We start from the raw sequence: 19,148 nt of genomic DNA on the forward strand, positions 1-19,148 counted from the left end.
TCTAGCCTCAGCATGCCTCATACCTCTTGCTAAGTGGTCCCAGGCCTGGCACGAGCAGCATCCAGACCCAGTTCATAGCTCCAAGCCCAGCACAAATAGCAGCCATCTTCAGATAGCTTTGTATCTCATCCAGGTGGCCCTAGGCAGGGCATAGGTATCAGCTAACATTGGTCTTTACCTCCTGGGAGGCCCCAAAACCAGCATAAGTGGTGGCCAGCTTCAGACCACACCATACCACCACCTAACCGCTTCCACAAGCAAAACAATCAAGGGGAAGACACAGCAGACACCAGAGCCCTGTTGAGGTGAGTTCTGCTTCATGGGGCTGGCCTCTGAACAGCAGCTTCTCTGCTGTAGTTGCAGCCAATTCTCATACCCTATTGGACTGTACATCAATCCTTCCCATTGATTTGCCAACACCAATCAATGCTCAGCTCTAATAAGAGGGTGCACACAGTCACAGAAGGGTTACAGGGGGCACACTTGGAGCACCTGGCTTGGGTGAACAAGGAGGCCATGCCAGTGAGCCCTACAGGACACCTACTGTGAAAGGTCACTTCACCTGGACTAGAAGACATAGAAGACCTACCTAATACACAAAGACAAACACAGCGAGTATCCAAAATGGGGAGACTAAGAAACATGTCCCAAATAAAAGAACAGCAGAAATCTCTAGAAAAATAATCAAGTGTAATGGAAACAAGAAAACTACCAGGTAGAGTTCAAAACAATGGTAATAAGGATGGTCAAGGAGCTTAGCATATAGCATATAGGTCAAGAAAATTTTAATAGCATACAAAGGAACATAGAAATCATTAAAAAGAACCAGTCAGAAATAAAGAATACAGTATCTAAAATGAATACCACACTAGATAAAATCGACAGCAGATTGGAGGAAGCAGAGAATCAAATCAGTGATTTGAAAGAGAAGGCAGCAGAAAGCAAGAAGTTAAAACAGCAAAAAAAAAAAAAAATTACAATAAAGCAGTTAGTTAGCTATAAGGAAACTCCTATTAGACTGCCATCTGATTTCTCTCAACAGACCTTTTCAGGCAAAATGGGACTGGGACAACATATTCAATATGATGAAATGCAAGGACCTACAACCAAGATCACTCTACCCAGCAAAACTATCATTTGGAATTGAATGACAGATAAACAGCTTCCCAAACAAGAAAAAGCTAAAGGAGTTTATCACCACCTAACCAGTATTATAAGAAATGTTAAAGGGTCTTCTTTAAGAAGAAGGAAAAAAAGACTAAAAATATGAATAATAAAAAAAAAACAGATCTAACAATCACTTTAAATGCAAATGGATTGAATGATCCAATAAAAAAAAATAAGATGGCTGAAGGGATACAAAAACAAGACTTTTACAAATGCTGTCTAAATAGATTCACTTTGGATGAAAATACACATGCAGACTCAAAGGGATATAAAAAAGCTATTTTATGAAAATGGAAACAAACAAACAAAGAAACAATAAAAGCAGCTGGGGTAGCAAACTTATACCAGACGCAATAGATTTTAAAACAAGGGCTATAACAGGAGACAAAAGACCCCAAAATTCCACTTCTGAGTATTTATCTGAAGAAACCCAAAACACTAATTTGAAAAGATATATCCATCCATATATTTACTGCAGCATTATTTACAATAGCCTAAATATGAAAGCAACTTAACTGTCCAGCAATAGATAAATGGATAAAGAAGTGGTGCATTTATACAATGGAATATGACTCAGTCATAAAGAATACAATCTTGCCATCTGCAACAATATAGATGGACCTAGAAGATATTCTGTTGAGTGAAATGAGTTGGACAAAGACAAATGCCATATGATTTTTACCTGTATGTTGAATATGCAAAACAAAGTGAATAAACAAGCAGAATAGAGACAGACTGATAGATACAGAGAACATTTTGACAGTTTCCAAATGGGAGAGGGGTTAGGGGGATAAGTGAAAAAGGTGAATGGATTAAGAAGCACAGATTGGTAGTTATGGAATTGTCACGGGGATGTAAAGGACAGCAGAGGGAATATAGTCAGTTGTATTGTAACAACTACGCATGGTGTCAGATGGCTACTAGATTTATGGGGGTGATAACTTCATAAGTTATATAAATGTCTAATCACTGGTTTGTATACCTGAAACTAATATTATATGTCAACTGTAATTGAATAATAAAAAAATATTTTTTTAAAGTCACTTCTTACAGTGAAGGAGCAAAGTCTCAAATAGCCCTTTCCCACCCCCTACCTGCTGCTTAATGCTGGCTGGGGATTTCCATGACAATTTACGATGAATGACCAATAGCCCCAAGTGGATGACACTTCTCTGCCACCAATCTCTCTCTTGGATGTACAAAGAAACAGCAAATGGAAACCAAATCAATCTGCCAACAGATTAGAGGTCCCAGTCACTCCTGACTGGGGTCAGTGGATTATTTACTATCCAGTGAAGTTAGAATGATATCCTATATATATCCTAATGGCATCCATGAGACGTAGCATTATTTCAATTCTCTAAATTTTTTAAACACCAACCTTCCATATCATTCACTTGAGACATAACAAATACTCCATTTTGAATTATTAATCTTGTGGTACATATTCTATTACCTTTATAGTATAGGTTTCTAAAGTTAAAGTTCTGTGCTTCATAATTCTTTTAGTATCACCCTGTGTTTTGCAATGTCTTGCTTATTTTTATGTGTAATGAGTATGTTGATGATGGTGATGATGAACATCGCACTTTTCTCTTAAAAACATCTTAAATTTTCTTTCTATCCTCAGTACTTACTAACATACCCTAGTTCTTATTTTGTCTATCACTCCATTTCTTCCCTGAAAGCCAATGTGGCTTGAATTGCATAATCGTAGTGAATGCTCCAATGACTAACAAAGTTGAAAATAGAAACAATTAGAACTTAATTTGGTTGATTAAGATATTTTGATCATCTGATTATCCAAATCAGATTGGCCATATGACTGATTTCTTCAGCTTGACAACATCAGCCTTTAAAATGACTCATCTTGGAATGCTGTCTTCCATGCCACTGAATAAGCAATCACAATTGCTAGATTTGGGAATGACATGAGCTCAGGCTTTCTTTTATCATTTATGTCAGGTGTGTGATAACAAAACCAAATAGAAAATTTGGGACAATCTAATGATTCTGTTTAGTAGTCTGGAGGGAGAAAGAGGGAAAGAAAAGAGCTATGCATAATAATTTTAACTTCTTTTCATCTTTTCAAAGTATCTTTAAAAAATATTGCAGACTGACAGCTGCTGGAGGGGAAGGGGTTGTGGAATGAAAGGCAAAAGGATTAACCAAAGAACATTTATGTATAACCCATGAACACAGACAACTATATGGGGATTGACATAGGGAGGGGAGTGGGTGGGACTTGGTGGAGGTGAGAAAGGGAGAAAAGGCAGGAAAAACTGTAATAGCATAAGAAATTAAAAAAAAAAAATTGCTATGAGCATGATCTACATCAGACACGTGGAAAAAGTGAAGCCCAGAAAAGATAAGGGCATTTTAAAAATGTATGTAGCTAATGATTAGAATGGTTGAGACTAGACTTCTTGGCCAAGATGATTCCAGTTGCACCAATCATAAGGCCACAGGAATGAGGGTAATTCTAAGTTATTATGGTGGGATTCCTGCCTTTATAACTACATTGCTGATTTAGTCTTTGCCTTCATCTTTCTGAGAGGGGTGAAAAAGAGGGTTGGGCAAGTTTTCTCTCTTCCAAAACAATTTCTTAAAATCTTGACATCTGCCAAAAGTTTGGACTCAGAGGGGACCTTTAAAAACCTCTAAACCTTAATTTTAAATATTTATTTGGAACTTAGCCGTGACATGATTTCTCAGGAGTCCTAGCCACCTGCCAAGTTTGAAGTGTTTTTGTTCAGCTGTTTTTAACTTACTGCTGAGAAAGTTCTTAATTTTAATAAGATGGAAAATTGTACTTTTTCCTTTGGCTTATTACTTCAAAACCACAAAATGGGCATGATACATGAAAAAGTTTTTTAAAAAAGCAAATACAAAATACAGCATGATTATTGTTTGGATATTTTGATATATATTGTACATTAGAATAAGAGTCAATATTAATGTCAGGCAAAAGACAAAGATCACTGTCCCTTAATCAACCTCAATCATTTATGTGGTTCCAAGAATATATCTAGCCCCACATTTGGTAGGAAGATACTGTCCATGTCTTAGGGGGAAACAGTCAGTCTGATGATTAGTAATATTATATCTTTGAGTAAGCTATTTTAAATAAAAAATAAAACATTCAAATAGTTGTATCACTTTAAAAAACAGTACTTCATATGTGGACATTATCTATGTGTATTAGGAAGTAAAAAAGCAAAGAAAGTAACCATTAATTCAATTTATTATTGTTTATTAAGTGGTCTTAATTATTGGAACCAGTATTTGTGAACCTGCTTAACCCATCTGGCTATTGAGAAGGACAAGTTAATAAACAAACTTTTTCTTCTCAGTCTTTAAAAATTTTATGAGTGAATAGACAATTTCAGTCTAATGGATTAGATTGACATAATTATTAAGACAGCAAAATGATATCATATAAGCCTGTAGATATGATCTTAGGTAAAACCACAGGCTATGGAAGTACTGAAGGTTGTCAAGATACCCAGAGACAATAAGATTCTTGAGTAAGCGTGTTGCATTTTTTTCTCATCCCTCAACACATTTGAGCCATTTGGTACATGGAGATACTGATGTAGTGTTAGACAATTGAGTAATGCTGCTTGATGCTTGTTGGAACACTCTCTTATCCTAAAAAATAAAAAGTTTTCTGGAGTCATGAGTCACCTTTTTTCTTATCCTTTGAAAAGTTGTTCATGTCCCATCTCTGACTCAACAGAATAGAATGTTGTTACATGACTGACGGTCTCCTACCTTATTACAAATAAGTTGCAAATCACAGACAGTTCTCCAGAAAGGGAGAGACATTTATTTTGCAATAATGCAATGATTTTTGTCTCTGTTATGCAAGATGATTGATGTAGATGTGATCATTCTGTCTCTTAGATATTGGTAAACTAAAGTGACAGTTGTTGGCTGTGCAATATGGGACCATCTGCACCACGATGCTTGGAAAAATTGAAAGGTTGGCACTTTCACAGCATGACATAATGGATCACAATTATTCAATTAGTTTATAAAGGCTATTTCTAGATCAGAAACTTCAGATCTAACATTTTACTTCAAATCTTGACTTATGCAGATTGTTGCAAAAATGAAAGATCAACTTTAACACAAAAATATTCAAGTGACATATTTGTGAGATTTCAGGTGTTTTCAACACCATGTGTACTAGAATGTGCAGACTAGAATTACTCAATACTCCTCCCCTCAGTTCTTCACATCTAATTTCTATGCCAAGCTTTTACGCCTAGGTTGAAGCTTATATCTTCCAGAAAATTCTGATCTAGGATTGGAAAAGCCTATAATACTCTTATACTGTCTCATCCTCTTATTCAACAAAGAAACATGTAATAGACACATATTTTATACCAAGGACTATGCTAGGTGATTAGAATCAAACATGAAGTAAAACATGACCATGCTTTCCAGAAAGGCATACTACTACTACTACCGGTGATGATGATGATGATGATGATGATAAATCCATATCAAAATAATTGTGGAATGAACACTTTGTTTTTCTCTAAATTCTTCCCTGAGTCCACACAATGGGAATTTTTACCAGCACTGCTTTCCTCTCAATCCATATTAGAGGAGGAAATGTCTTCCTCTTGTTCACTTCACTTTCTGCTTGCAGGGAGAAGTCACTAATCCAGGTAGGAGCCTTCTGTGCTTTAATTCTTGATCAAAGCCACTTGAGGTGTCAAATAATACATCTCATGTTTGATCTTGGGCTCCCTCTTTCTCTTTCTCTCTCATTTTTCCTCTTCCTTCTGCCATAAAGCTTGTTTTAATCTCTGCCATTTTATTTTGAAAGTTGATGACTTGATTTTTAAATTTACATTCGAAGAATAGAAGGTTAAGACCAGACAACACTTTAGCTATAGAGAGATAATATTATCCAGTGATAACATTTTACTTCCAAAGAAGATGTAGTATTATTTAGAAAGTTATATTTTGTGTATATTAGATTAATACAAAATAGCTTACCAGTTCTATGTGTATTCGAGAAGCAGGATGAAGCAAACATCATTTAGCAGACATAAGACTTAAAATAAAAGGTAGATTTTGAATACTTAGAAAGGAGATAAATTCAGGATAAGGATAATATAGGAAACAGTTATAAATTCAGGGAAAAGTAAATTGCATTCTTTATGAAAGAGCTATACTGCTTTTGGGTAATTGTTTTTATCACTGTCATTTCACATTAATCATCATAACACATACCCAACTTATGAAAATTGAAGGCTTAAGGTAAATTCTCTTCATTAGGCCATACTTTTGGCTTGCTTACAAAATACAGTTGTTGAATAGGGTCATATACCTGTCACTCCTCTCTTCTGTGACTCTCTTTCATTTGAAAGACATATTCAGGTAATTGAAAGCTCAAACTTGCAATATGTTGTCTTCCTTTACATTGAAGTCTGAAATGCCACCCTCAGAGGAAAATTAATTTGTTCACCTAAACAAAGGAACTTCTTTCTCTTCTACTCACTTAAATTTTAGACTTACATGTTTTGTGGCCCCTTTTAAATGGAATTTAGGAAGTGTCTTTTAAGAAATGGAATTTAATAATAATAATAAAACTTTTGTCTTATTTCAATACCGCTTTTCCTTGATGCCATGAACATTTTTAATGTGTTCAAAGCCAGAATCTGAGGGGTACCAGTTACTGTCCTAACATTTAGAAATATCAGGGCAACGTTTCCCTGGAAACCACATGCACACAAAAACCATACAGAGCAAAAACTCAGTTTCATCTCAGGTTACATTTTCTATTGAAGAGAGAAATCACTCTGGCTTATATTTTGTTTTGGAGGTGAGATTCAGGGCAGAAAGCTGTGGAGGTCATTTTATTAGATTTTAACATCAGGCAGACTGATCAAGGAGTTACAGTTTTGGGATGAAAAATTAAAACTAAATATGGGTTAAACCACATTAAAGTCTGAAAATAAATTAAAAGCTCAGTCTTTCCTTCTTCCTATGAGGAGAATGACAGGTGACAGAATGGAAGATGCCCTAGGTGGCCTCCCTCTCTGTGGTGAAGGAGGAGGGAATAGTGAGTTTTAGAGGGGAGAAAAAAGGTTAATTATCTTTAGTGTACACCAAGGTGGTTAGTTTGGAATAGGGTTCCCTCCAAGCATCTTTTATTGCTGAGAGAATGGAAGAAGCACACTTTATATCATATTGATTTTACATGAAGGTACTATAATAATCAGAAGATAATAATGTCTTTCCATTAACTCATATATATTATAAATATAGGCATATTGCCCTGTAACTCCTTAGGTTTGCTATGTGATGACAAGTCTTTAAACAGGTTCATATCATCTTGTCTGAATTTCCCATCACAGTCTACAATTCTGTATTATACATTATACAGATATTAGGAACAATTTGTCAGTTACCATGTGCTTTCATTTAAAAGTGAGACCTATTTTTTTTTCTTTCATGAATAAAAGTCTTGTACCTAACTCAAATGGATATTTATAAAAATGAAGCTGGTCACATCATAATGCATTAATTATGAGGTTTATACAGTTGTTTTTCATAACCTTAGAATTTATATTCCTTTCTCTACAGTAAAATAAGAATCACTTCTTAAAAATAGCAAACAGAATGCCTGTCTTTACCTCTAGGGAATTCCAAGTTCTTTGAAGAATAAAAATGTAGATTAAAAAAACACAGGGATAAAGGTGGTCTTCAGTCTGAATGTAGCCAATGCACTTGCTTTCCCCACATTACCAAAGACTTATTCTGAAAAGGACTATGGGAAAGTGAGAGAAGAGCCAATTATTCTTATCTTCTGTAGACTTATTCACAGAGCAGATGTGGAAGATTCCATTGTATTAATATGACGGGAGGCTATGAGGTTTTATAAAGACATTAGAAGTGAGAAGGGAACAAGCAGCCTTGTGCTGCTTGTTCATCACCTCACGATCAATCTCAGGATGTTTGGGAATTTTCTTCTTAAGTTGATATGCCTACCCAAAGAAGAAGCATTAAAACTCACTTGCCAGATTCCTTTAAATCTGAGATGTACTATTTAAGCTCTGTTAATGGGATAATATATCACAAGACCTTGCCTTGTGAAGGAGTAATCAAAAAAAGCTAGCAGTGCAGATCCAAAACAGTGGCAGAGTAGGTGGACATTATACTCACCTCCTCCCAGGATGAAACCCCTTCTAAAATACAGAGCAAGTGACCCGAATAACCAACTGGGTACTAGCTGAAGAGAATTCTTATAACCAAGAATCCACATAGGGATAGGGAGAAAGGGCAGAAGTATAAAAAGGGCTGGCCCTGCTCCCACAGGTGGTGGCTGAGATTCTGGAGGGTTAGTTCCCCTGAGGAGCATGGGGTCTCAACCCCACACTGGGCTTCCCAGTCTAGATCACCTGAGCCAGAAAGAAGCACCCACATAACATCTGGCTCTGAAAATCAGTGAGGATTCTGTATGCCTGGGAAAGACTAGAGACCGCTAGGGACACAGGTGCCTCCTGAAGGGCCAGCACACGAAATTTCATTCACGGCCACTCACCATGGGCTCCAGCAGAGGGAGGGCACAGCAGACAGGAGTCCTGTGAGGAGAGACTGGGGTTTGTGGCTTTGGGAAGAAAGCTGAGAGGGCAGCATTGGAGCCCCTGTGCTGAGTCACTTCCTCGCACCTCAAACACCATCTTTCTTGGGTGGAACACTCCCTTCCGTATGACATAAGCCTGGGAGAAAACAATACCCCATCCTCTGGACTCCCTGATGCCCCATCCTGAGGAGCTTACACCCTACTGAGGAGTCAGCTACCTGGGTCAGGGTGGAGAGGTCTGGGCAGACTCAGGGGATAGAAGTAAGAGAGTGGTGTGCCTTTAGAGTGGGGCTAGTCCTCCCCACTTCCCCATGAACCTGACTGGCACTTCCCTCTCATGGGAGATTGTCTAGCCCCGCCCTTGGAGCTCCGGGTGGTCCTACCCTCTGGCTATATGGAACAGACTGAATTTTGTGGCACTGGGGTGGAGGCCATTCCTCCTAGCTTCTTCCAAGCCTTACCTGCGCCTCCCCTTAGTGGGATATTCACTAGCCCCACCCTCCCATACCTGACATTCCTGCCCTGTTGAACCCAGGCTGCTGGCAGAACCTTGGACAGACTGAGTAGTGTGGCTCTGGGACAGGGCCATCTTTTCATTGTACATCTGACTGGTGCAGAGTCCTTCACTTACACAGCCCTGACAACTCCCTGAGACCCCACCCCACCAAAAAGGTGTGCAAGCACCTCCTGGGTGACAGCTAGCCTGGGTATACCTTGGAGCATTTGCTGAGTGGCCTTAGACCCAGTGCTAGCACCAGGTTTGAACCTGTATTAGTTACCCAGCACTGGCACTGAGTTTGAACCTGTATCAGTCTGGTGAACACCACTAGCCCCTACATGGGGACTCACTGAGGGACAAGCTCATGCAACTTGAGTACTGCCAGAGGCTCTTTAAATGACTGAGCCCAACAGGCTGCTAGCAGGTGGAAGCAGATCTCAGGGTGCCTTAGGACTTTTTCTGGCCTACTTTCAGACCCGGTGAAGGCAAAAGTTCATCTTGGTAAGCAGCGTGCACATCAAAACCCAGCAGAGGAAGCCAAAAATTGTGGATCACTTTGTAGCTCCAAATAAGTTTCCCAGGGCAGATCACAGGCAACATCTGACATTGGCCTCTACCAGAGCCCCTCCCAAGAGGCCCCACAAACAACAAACCCAGTGGCCAGTTTCAGACAGCATCAGAGCAGGATCTAATAAACGTCACAAGCAGCATATCCGAAGGGAGAGCGCAGTAGGAGCCAGACCCAGCTGAGGCAAATTTCACTTTGTGTGGTCAGCACCTGCCCGGCAGCTTGTACACTGTGATTGGAGCTGATCCTCACAGTCAGCCAGCCTGATCGTTGGCCCCACCCATAAACAGGCCAATCGCAATCAAAACTTAATTACAACAAGAGGGTCCAAATGACCCACACAAGGGACGTTCCTGGAGAACCCAGCTCAGTGATCAAGAAGACTGCATCGTTGGACCCCATAGGACACCTACTACATAAGACCCCCCTACCAAGAGCAGATCTACCCAAGACATAGAAACAAACACAAAGAGGCAGCCAAAATGGGGAGGCAAAGAAACAGGCCTCAAACGAAAGAACAGGAAAAGTCTCCAGAAAAAAAAAAAAAAAACAGTAAAAGGAAATGAAGGCAAGCAATTTATCAGGTAGGGTTCAGAAAAATTGGCATCGGATGCTCAAGGAACTTAGTGGGAGACACAATTACAGGAAAAAATATGTAGAAACCGTAATAAAGAATCAGTAATGAAGAACACAATATTTTAAATGAATACACTAGGAGAAATAAACAGGATGTTGAATGAATTAGAAGACTGAATCAGCAACTTGGAAAATAGCAGAATACACCCTATCAGAGCAGCAAAAAGAAAAAAGAATTTCAAAAAAAGTGAGGGTAGTTTAAAGTATCTGTTGGACACGTGGCGGAGCAACATCCACAACATAGAGGTATCAGAAGAAAACAAGAGAGAACAAGAAATCAAGAACCTATTTGAAGAAATAATGACTGAAAACTTCCCTAACCAGCTGAAGGGGAAAGACTCATGAGTCCAGGATGTGAAAAGAGTCCTAAACAAGATGACCTCAAAGAGGCCTGCAGCAAGACACTTTGTCTAAGACTGTTCAGATATTAAGGAGCTGACACTCAATCAGATAGTGTGAGGCTTTTTACTTAAAAAGGAAAAAGAATGGGTGGTATACATTGGAATATAAAATCAGAAAGTATTGATTAGCTCAAGAATCTGAACCCACATCGCTCTTTAACTCATAACTCTAACACAAGCCGTCTATTCTTATGAACAGGTATTTACTATTTTATATAGACTCCCACCTCTTCTTAGATTACTTGAAAAAAAAAAAAAGCCCCTCTCTCTTATTTTACACTTCTTCAACTACTTAAAGTTCCTTCTCCAGTTGGACCTTTTCCTGCATAGTTTGCATTTCACTCATCTCTTTCTTAACGCCTATTGCACGTATTGTCTATATGTGATAATCAACTGGCATGTAGTTTGTAGTACTTCACTCTCTCTCTTTGGATTCTATAGCCCAGCGGTCAAGAGACTTCTTTTGTAAAGGACCAAATGGTAAATATGTTATGCTTGCAGGTCATATAGTCTCTGCTGCAACTATTCAACTCTCCAGTCATAGTGAAAGCAGTCACAGACAAGCAGTAAATGAATGAGCGTGGCTGTGTTTCAATAAAATGTATTTACAGGAGCAGGCAGTACTGGCATGAGTTTGTGGAACCCAGCTGTAGCCCAGTGATCCTCAAATGTTAGCATGCCTCTGAATCGTCCAAGGGCCTGTTAATTCACAGCTCCCTGGATGCAACCCCAGAGCTGCAGTGGGGATGAAGAATTTACATTCCTATCAAGTCCTACTTCTCTCTGCAATAAACAGGTGTACTGTGCCTACATTGGAGAGTGCAGAAAGTAAATAAATGTTTAACCCTGTGTTCTTTAAGAAACATTTTATCAGGCTTGTCAAAATATCTCACTGTGTTGAATAGCCAGTTGCCCTTAGTGTTAGCCAACTTGATTACACATTTTTGCATTGACTTTGCCTCTTTTCTGTTTTGTTCCTTCTGTTCACTTACTCCTGCTCCTTCAAATTGAATTCCAAAATAGTATATTCATTCATAGGTCTTTGCTTCATACTGTTTGGGGAAGAAACCAAACTAATAACATTAGTACCAGGAGTGGGGTTAGAGATTAATTTATAGCATATAGTATCATTTTACTGACTTACCTTTGCCTAATTATGATAATGGGCATGAGAGATATGAGGTATTGGATTAAATGATATCTGGGACACTTAGACAGCATGAGTAAAACCTCAACTATACAAATTATGCATAAACTACTCAGGGATACAGTTATCAGGATAGAGAAAGGATCTCAGGTCCATAGCAACATCTTCCACTGCCCATTTGACCTTTGGAGGACAGCTAGCACTGAACTTTTCATAGATGCCAGTTAGGACCACACCTGTGTCTCTTTGCTGCCTAAATGAAGGAAGTGCCCTGGAACCCAGAAATGCCAAGGTGTAAGTATCTCATGTGGTAACTTCTGGATTATGGAGGATGGGAGGTAATGAATAAGTGGTTCCTTGTTTTCTTCCTAGGAAGGAACAGTCTCAGAACTCTTCTTAGGGTTTTGTTTTGTTTTTTGACCCTGTGAGATGGGGCACCTGCCACTCATAGTGGTGACTTTTCAACAATGTACCCTCACATTGGTTCTTTCTTTCCTCTGCTTGACTCTACTATTCGTAATTTCTGCTTTCTGTATATAAAATTTTATCTTAGTACCTGCTCTGAGAGGAATTTAGGCTGTGCAAATTAGAAAGAAGCATACTCACATTTCATCCTAGTATTAAATGTTTGACGGCTTAGCCTAACAATCATCAGATCTGGTGGAGGCCAGAAAGTTCCAATCTTTTGGATTCTTTAAAACCCCAAAATACCTTACTCAAGGGAATTGCTGACTATGAAAAAAATCCCCACAGGGTAAAAGTACTAGAAAAGCCCTGTGTTGTATTTCCATATCGCACACAATGAATCATAAATTCAGCTGCAAGTGTGTTAGTCCCACAAACTGAAGAGTCAGTGATAAACTCAAATAGATGGTTTAGGGTATATCAATTATCTTTGAAATGTTTGAATTTGTTAAAGCAAAGCTGACTTGACTTGAATCCTTTGGTGCCTTTCCAATTAACAGCCAAATATAGAGCTTGATGGAATCATAATATCTCATATTAGTAACTCTAATTATTATTCTAAACGTAGTTTGCTTTTTTTCAATTATAGCTCCTTAGGGGGCAATCCAAACCACTGTGTAACGGAGGCTCAGAAGAACAGTACAATTTAAAGTAGTACTAGAGTGGCTATTACATTGATTGAGTTTTTCATTTTAGATTTTTTTCAAAACATAAACAATTTTGACAACATTAGCTCTTTTTTAATTGTTCAACATTAGAGTATAAGTATTCTAGGGACTCTACACATATATAACTGACTTGATTATCAAGATTAATAAGCAATAAAATAGCTTAAGTCAAAGAATGTTAGGACGGAACTAGTCTTAACAATAGCCTAAATATATCTTATGTTGACAGCTGAGTTAAGGAAAGGCAAAATGAGATAAAATAACTTGCCAGTCCTAAGAGCAGGACCCTGGTCTCTGGAATGAAAGCCAATCTCTTTCATCACTGAGGATTTGTTGGAAAATTGTGTTTATTTTCTTATTTTCTTAACACTTCTGTTAGTTTTCTCTGTCTGTGCCTTGAAATAGAAGCTACTGAAATAAATAAAATATCAGAAAGTGGGAGTGAGAAAGAGGGCTGCCAGATCCTCCATGTGTTCCAGGTGGAAATATATTTCAGAAACCTTCCCATTGGCTGGTAATGGCCTTAGAGAAGAACAAGCTTCTGGCAGACGTCCTCTGGGGATAACCTTCCTGAGGGAATACTCTAGATCTACTCATGAAGATAGAAGTGACCACTCCAGTGCCATTCTGTGTCTGACTTCTCCCACATAGATGACCCTGTTCAACCTCATTCAGTCCCCACCTCCACTTCACATTCTTGGTTACTAGGTGCTTGTGAGCAGGTCTGAATGAGCAATTAGAGTACACAGGGAAACTTGCTTCCAGATGAACTAAAAGCATGCCTCATTCTTCTTTAACTATGGAAAAAGGATTTGAACATACAGGTTCAATATCAATCGAGATAAGGTAGTACATTGAGATCACAAACAACCCTGGAACCTGAAACAATCAAAGTTTATTTCCCATCTGTGCTACTGGTCCCATGTGAGTTTTCAGGTGGGGATGGGGAGAGGGGAGCAATGCTCATTTCAGTCTCGCCAGCTGGCAGAGGTTCTCCATCAGCATATGTTTCTGCGATCAAAGAGGCTGTAAATGGGAACACGATGAAGTGCACACAGCTTGTTAAAGTTTTTTCCAAAATGTAATATTCTGCTCACTTCCCAGGGAGCATGAGAGGACAGGTCTAAATATTTTGTAAACAGGGGACGTTACTATTACAACTCCCTATGATTCTACCACCACTGGCCCTCATAGGAAAGGCTGTACAGACCCCCATAAGTCCTTGTTCCACCTATTATGACCCCTATCTTGAGCTTGCTCTCTCTCTTTTAGCATCCCTCTACCTTTTATTCTTTCTGGAATAATCTTCACCAGCACCCATATATTTGTCCTGTCTCAGGTATTCATTCGGTCTACTTGGGTTTTGTTGACTCTCCAGATACTTCCTTTGGAAGGACAGCTATATTCAGCCCACCCTTGAACTCACCCCAAGGCTCACCCAGAATCCCAGCTTCGGTGTAGCATTTTGGGCTTAAGATTGTACTACTGGGTCATTCTGAGATAAACTGAGAAAAAGAGTAAAATGAGATTGGCCTGAAAAGAAAACAAAAAAAGACCTGAAACAGCAATCATATGAAAGAAATGACTAACTGAACTGATTTGGAAACTGGGTTTAAAGTAATTGGAGAGGAATCAGAGATAATAAGAAACAAATATTTAAAGTTTAGATTTATTGTTTACGTACTTATGGGAGAGATAAATGTATATGAAATGTAGATCTCAAGAAGCTTTTAACTGAAAAAAATATATTTCTGAAAGAGTTAATTAACTTATGTATATTTAAAAAAATGCTGTTATGTAATGAGCCATGGATTCATAAAATGAGATTAAAGGGTAAAATTATAATTGGAATGCTTAGGAATTTGTTGTAAAATACCAATCACAAGTAAATTCTTTCCAGGCCTCACTATATTGGTTGGTAGGAAAAACACTGAAACCTGAGAATTTTGTTCCAGGCTCTGTTTAATCTCTAATTAGTGGGATAAACTTGGAAAAGTTAAGTTTTCCCTTCTGGGCTTCATATTCCTCATCATATAAGTGAGAACATTGGAAGGGAACTTTCAGATCTAAATTAGAGAAGCCTTATCTTCTCAAAATTAAAGCTACTTAAAGGGGTCTAAGGAGTAATAACACAGTAGAATTCTCCTTTAACTATTTTATTGACAATTGGGCTATGGCTCCCATCCTTCCTTCTAAGTAACAGACAGCTTTGCTCAGACATTCTAATTGTTTGCAAGAGAGCCTGCACTATTTCTTTTATTAGTAGTAGTATACTCATAGTTCACAACAATGTAGACTGTTCTTTTTTCCACAGAAATTCCAAGGCCAGCTGCAACCTATTTGAGTCACCACATTGAACTTCACACAAAGAAATAGATATCCTGAAAAATGGGTTTGTAAAAATATTACTTAGTTCATGCTACTGAGAGATGCTGATCCCCTTGATAGTTGTCAGTCAGACATTACCCCAGCCCTGCAGAGGCATCCTCAGCGTGATCAGCCAATATTTATACCTTGCAGCCTGTTACTTCAAGCTCAGGTGGCTGAGATAGCTGTTTGAAAGCCATCAGAAGGCCAAATTCTTGGGCCACACAGGGCTGTCAGTTTACTGAGTGAGATGATTCTCTGGTCTTGGCCTCCTAATGTAACAAATGAAGAGGTTAGATTTTCAAACCAGTTTTTAAACTATGGCACTCCCAACGTATAGATTGGATGAAAATAAAATTTCGTGACCATGGGCCATCTATAAAACCCTAGGGTGGCATTGACTAGAGGCCCCAAATCACTGAGAGGGTTTTTTCCTTTGTCTCAAAAAACATAGATGAATTTCTAGGGCCATGTCTACATTAGAGCAATCTAGGCTTGTTCTTACACGTTCTCAGGTTTCAGAAAGGATTCCTCTGACTGCTCTAACTGTGAATGTGCAAAGAAACAGGAATTTCAGCTGGGAATGTAGTTTTGAGGTTCATGTAGGAGCCAGGAGAGGATGACAATAGTGGAAATACCAGTTCCTGAAAGCATTTTGAATTCAGTGACAACAGTATTTTCTAATGGTTTGGATGTCAGGAATAAGAAAGAGAGTAGAGGTAAGGTTGCCTTCAAGTATTTTTGGCCTAAAAACTATAAGGATAGAATTATTATTAACTTAGATGGGAAGACTGTGGGAAAGTGAATTATATTTTTATATAATTTATATATTATGCTTCATGTGATTTTTAATAATATAGATTATATGGTTTTACATAATTGTTTATATAACTATATCTACCTATCTATCTATCTATCTATATATATATATAGAGAGAGAGAGAATTTCCAGAAACTTATATTTAGATATTTTAAGGTAACTTGTATGTTCATAAATCTCCTAGTGTATTTTCTTATGCATATACTATATTATGAATACATTTACAATCATACTTTACACAGCTTGTTATAACCTTCTTTTGCCTTTGAATCCAGATGAGTAGAGAAAATTTGTGTGAAACTCTAAAGAACTGAGTTTCTGTCTCACTTATGAGAGGAATCTAATGAGCAAAATAAAGTAACAAGCAAAACAGAACCAGAGACGTGGACAGGAAACAGACTGACAGCTGCCAGAGGAAAGCGGGGTGGGGAACCATGGTGGAAAGAAGGGGAAGGGATTCGTCAAAGAACATGTATGAGTGACCCATGGACACGGGCAATGGTGTGGGGATGGACTGTGGGAGCAGAGGGTGGGCTGGACAGTGGAGTGTAAAGGGGGAAAATTAGGACAACTGTAATAGAATAAACAAGTACTTTTTTAAAAAGGAAAAGAAGAAAAATGAGTTTCTGATGTTTCTTATATCGAGTATTTTCTCCAAGGTCTCAGTGGAGGCAGGACACTGGCCTCTAACAAATAACCCAAGGTTATTGGTCATGTAATAAACCTTAAGGAACCACACTTTTTATTTTTCTGAAGCAGGCAAGTAAATGTGGTATACTGGGACAGACCACACCTTTCAGCTAAGATGATGTCATATGCTGAGCTTTATTGCAAGAATAGGCAAGTTTCTAATGATGTCACAGGGAAAGTATATGAATAGATTTTTTTCCACCCGTTTCCACTTGTATTTCACAAAGCCCAGCCTCACATAGGAGAGGTTTGGTCTCTTGATACTTTCCTGAGTTTTGTAACCACAAAATATGCCTTGAATTAACCCTTAGCCAATTGACCACAGGATTCTGAGGCAGAATGTTCTAGACCAGTGGTTCTCAACCTTCCTAATGCCGTGACCCTTTAATACAGTTCCTCATGTTGTGGTGACCCCCAAACATAAAATTATTTTCGTTGCTACTTCATAACTGTGATTTTACTACTGTTATGAATCATAATGTAAATATCTGATATGCAGGATGTATTTTCATTGTTACAAATTGAACATAATTAAAGCATAGTGATTAATCACAAAAACAATATGTAATTATATATGTGTTTTCCCATGGTCTTAGGCGACCCCTGTGAAAGGGTCATTCGACCCTTAAAGGGGTCGTGACCCACAGGTTGAGAACTGCTGCTCTAGACCCATGATTTGATTTGAGAGTGGTTCTTTTCATTCCACTTCAGACAACCCATTATTGAGTTTCTTAGTGAAAACTCTGCCACACAGGAATTAAGCTCCCTACATAATAGAACATGTTGATTCCCCCTAGAGATAACAGGAGAATTCTCTGTGGAGGAACTAATGTTTGCATTATTTACAAAGTTACTTCTTTATCTTTTAGAAACAATAGGTTAATTCCTGAACTTCCTCCACTACTTTCCCCATTGTGGTGCAAATGCTCTTGGCTTTTCCTTGCCCACAGAAGGCTGGCCTGAAATTTCAGCACAAACCCCTCTGGCCGCAATGGTTGCCTTTGCCACCCAGACTTAATGGTGCCAGGTCTTTTGCGTTCTCTTCTCTCTCTAAACAAAGGTGATGAGGGAAGGAATTATTGATTTGTCTGCTCATACCACATAGTTAACAATCATTGGTCATATTTCTACCTTTAGATCCTAAGTGCTGTGCTTCTATTATAACAAGTGCAAAACATTATAATAAGTTAAGTGGAACTGGCATCTGAGAGAAAAGTAGGAAGAGCAAAGTCCAGAATATCGGTGAGAGAATTTGGCGCAAATGAAGACGTGATAAAGACAACGGATATCTTGGGGAGAAGTAGCGCCACAGAAACAGACAAGTGTGCAAAAGCAAAAGGAGGAGGTGACCAAAGAAAAGCCAAATGTCCAGGTTTGCCTCCAGCTGCCTGTATACCCAGAATAGTCAATGCAGTGGCCTTTGGCATACAGAAAAGTCCTGCAATGACAGGAGTTGCAGGGTGTTCTGAACCTCAGCCCAATACAAATCACCTTTTTTCTACAGCTCCCCATCTCCAGTTCTTAGCCCACAAGCAAAGTGCATTTAACCCAGAAGCCCCACAGCTGTCAGTTCCAACAGGGGTCAGGGTGACTTCGTCCACTGGTATGAAATGCTCCATGACGTAACCAGCAGCACCCATTTTAGAGTCTAGCTGACTCCCAATCTCACTGTAGGCATCAGCAGAACAGAAAATGTATTGCAAAAAAGAACCTGCTTTTGCACAATATTCTCTGCTTGGGGGGCTTTATATAAAGTGGCAGCTGCAGATGAACTCAGGATGCAGGCCTGTCCAGAACAAGTAATTGAATTTTATCGGAGTGTCCTGGGGGAAATTATCCACCTGCACTGATTACCCAAAACAGTGACTCTAACAGTGTTCTTTCCACACATAGCATGTTATAATAAATATTTAATGCATTTGTCAATGAACAGTTCTTAGTTCATTCTGTTAAGTCATGTTTTTTGGTACCTATAGATAAGATGATGTAACTGATATTTTTGAAATAATTTAATTATTTTTGGTTAAAGGATTAATGTGATATGAGTTACTCTATCATAATTAGATAATCTCATTATTTGAGGGTGTAGATTTCTCTCTTCCTGAAACAGCTGC

At 38.6% G+C, this 19,148-nt stretch overlaps 1 pseudogene; it reads right to left on the reverse strand.

Moving 5' to 3' along the window:
• Window positions 1-18,674, reverse strand: part of LOC150002621 (large ribosomal subunit protein eL33 pseudogene) — an 81,251-nt pseudogene extending 62,577 nt beyond the window's left edge.
• Window positions 18,675-19,148: the final 474 nt, after the last annotated feature.

The sequence above is a fragment of the Furipterus horrens genome, unplaced genomic scaffold, assembly GCF_987537825.1.
Source record: "Furipterus horrens unplaced genomic scaffold, mFurHor1.1.pri manual_scaffold_8, whole genome shotgun sequence".
Classification (NCBI taxonomy): Eukaryota; Metazoa; Chordata; class Mammalia; order Chiroptera; family Furipteridae; genus Furipterus; species Furipterus horrens.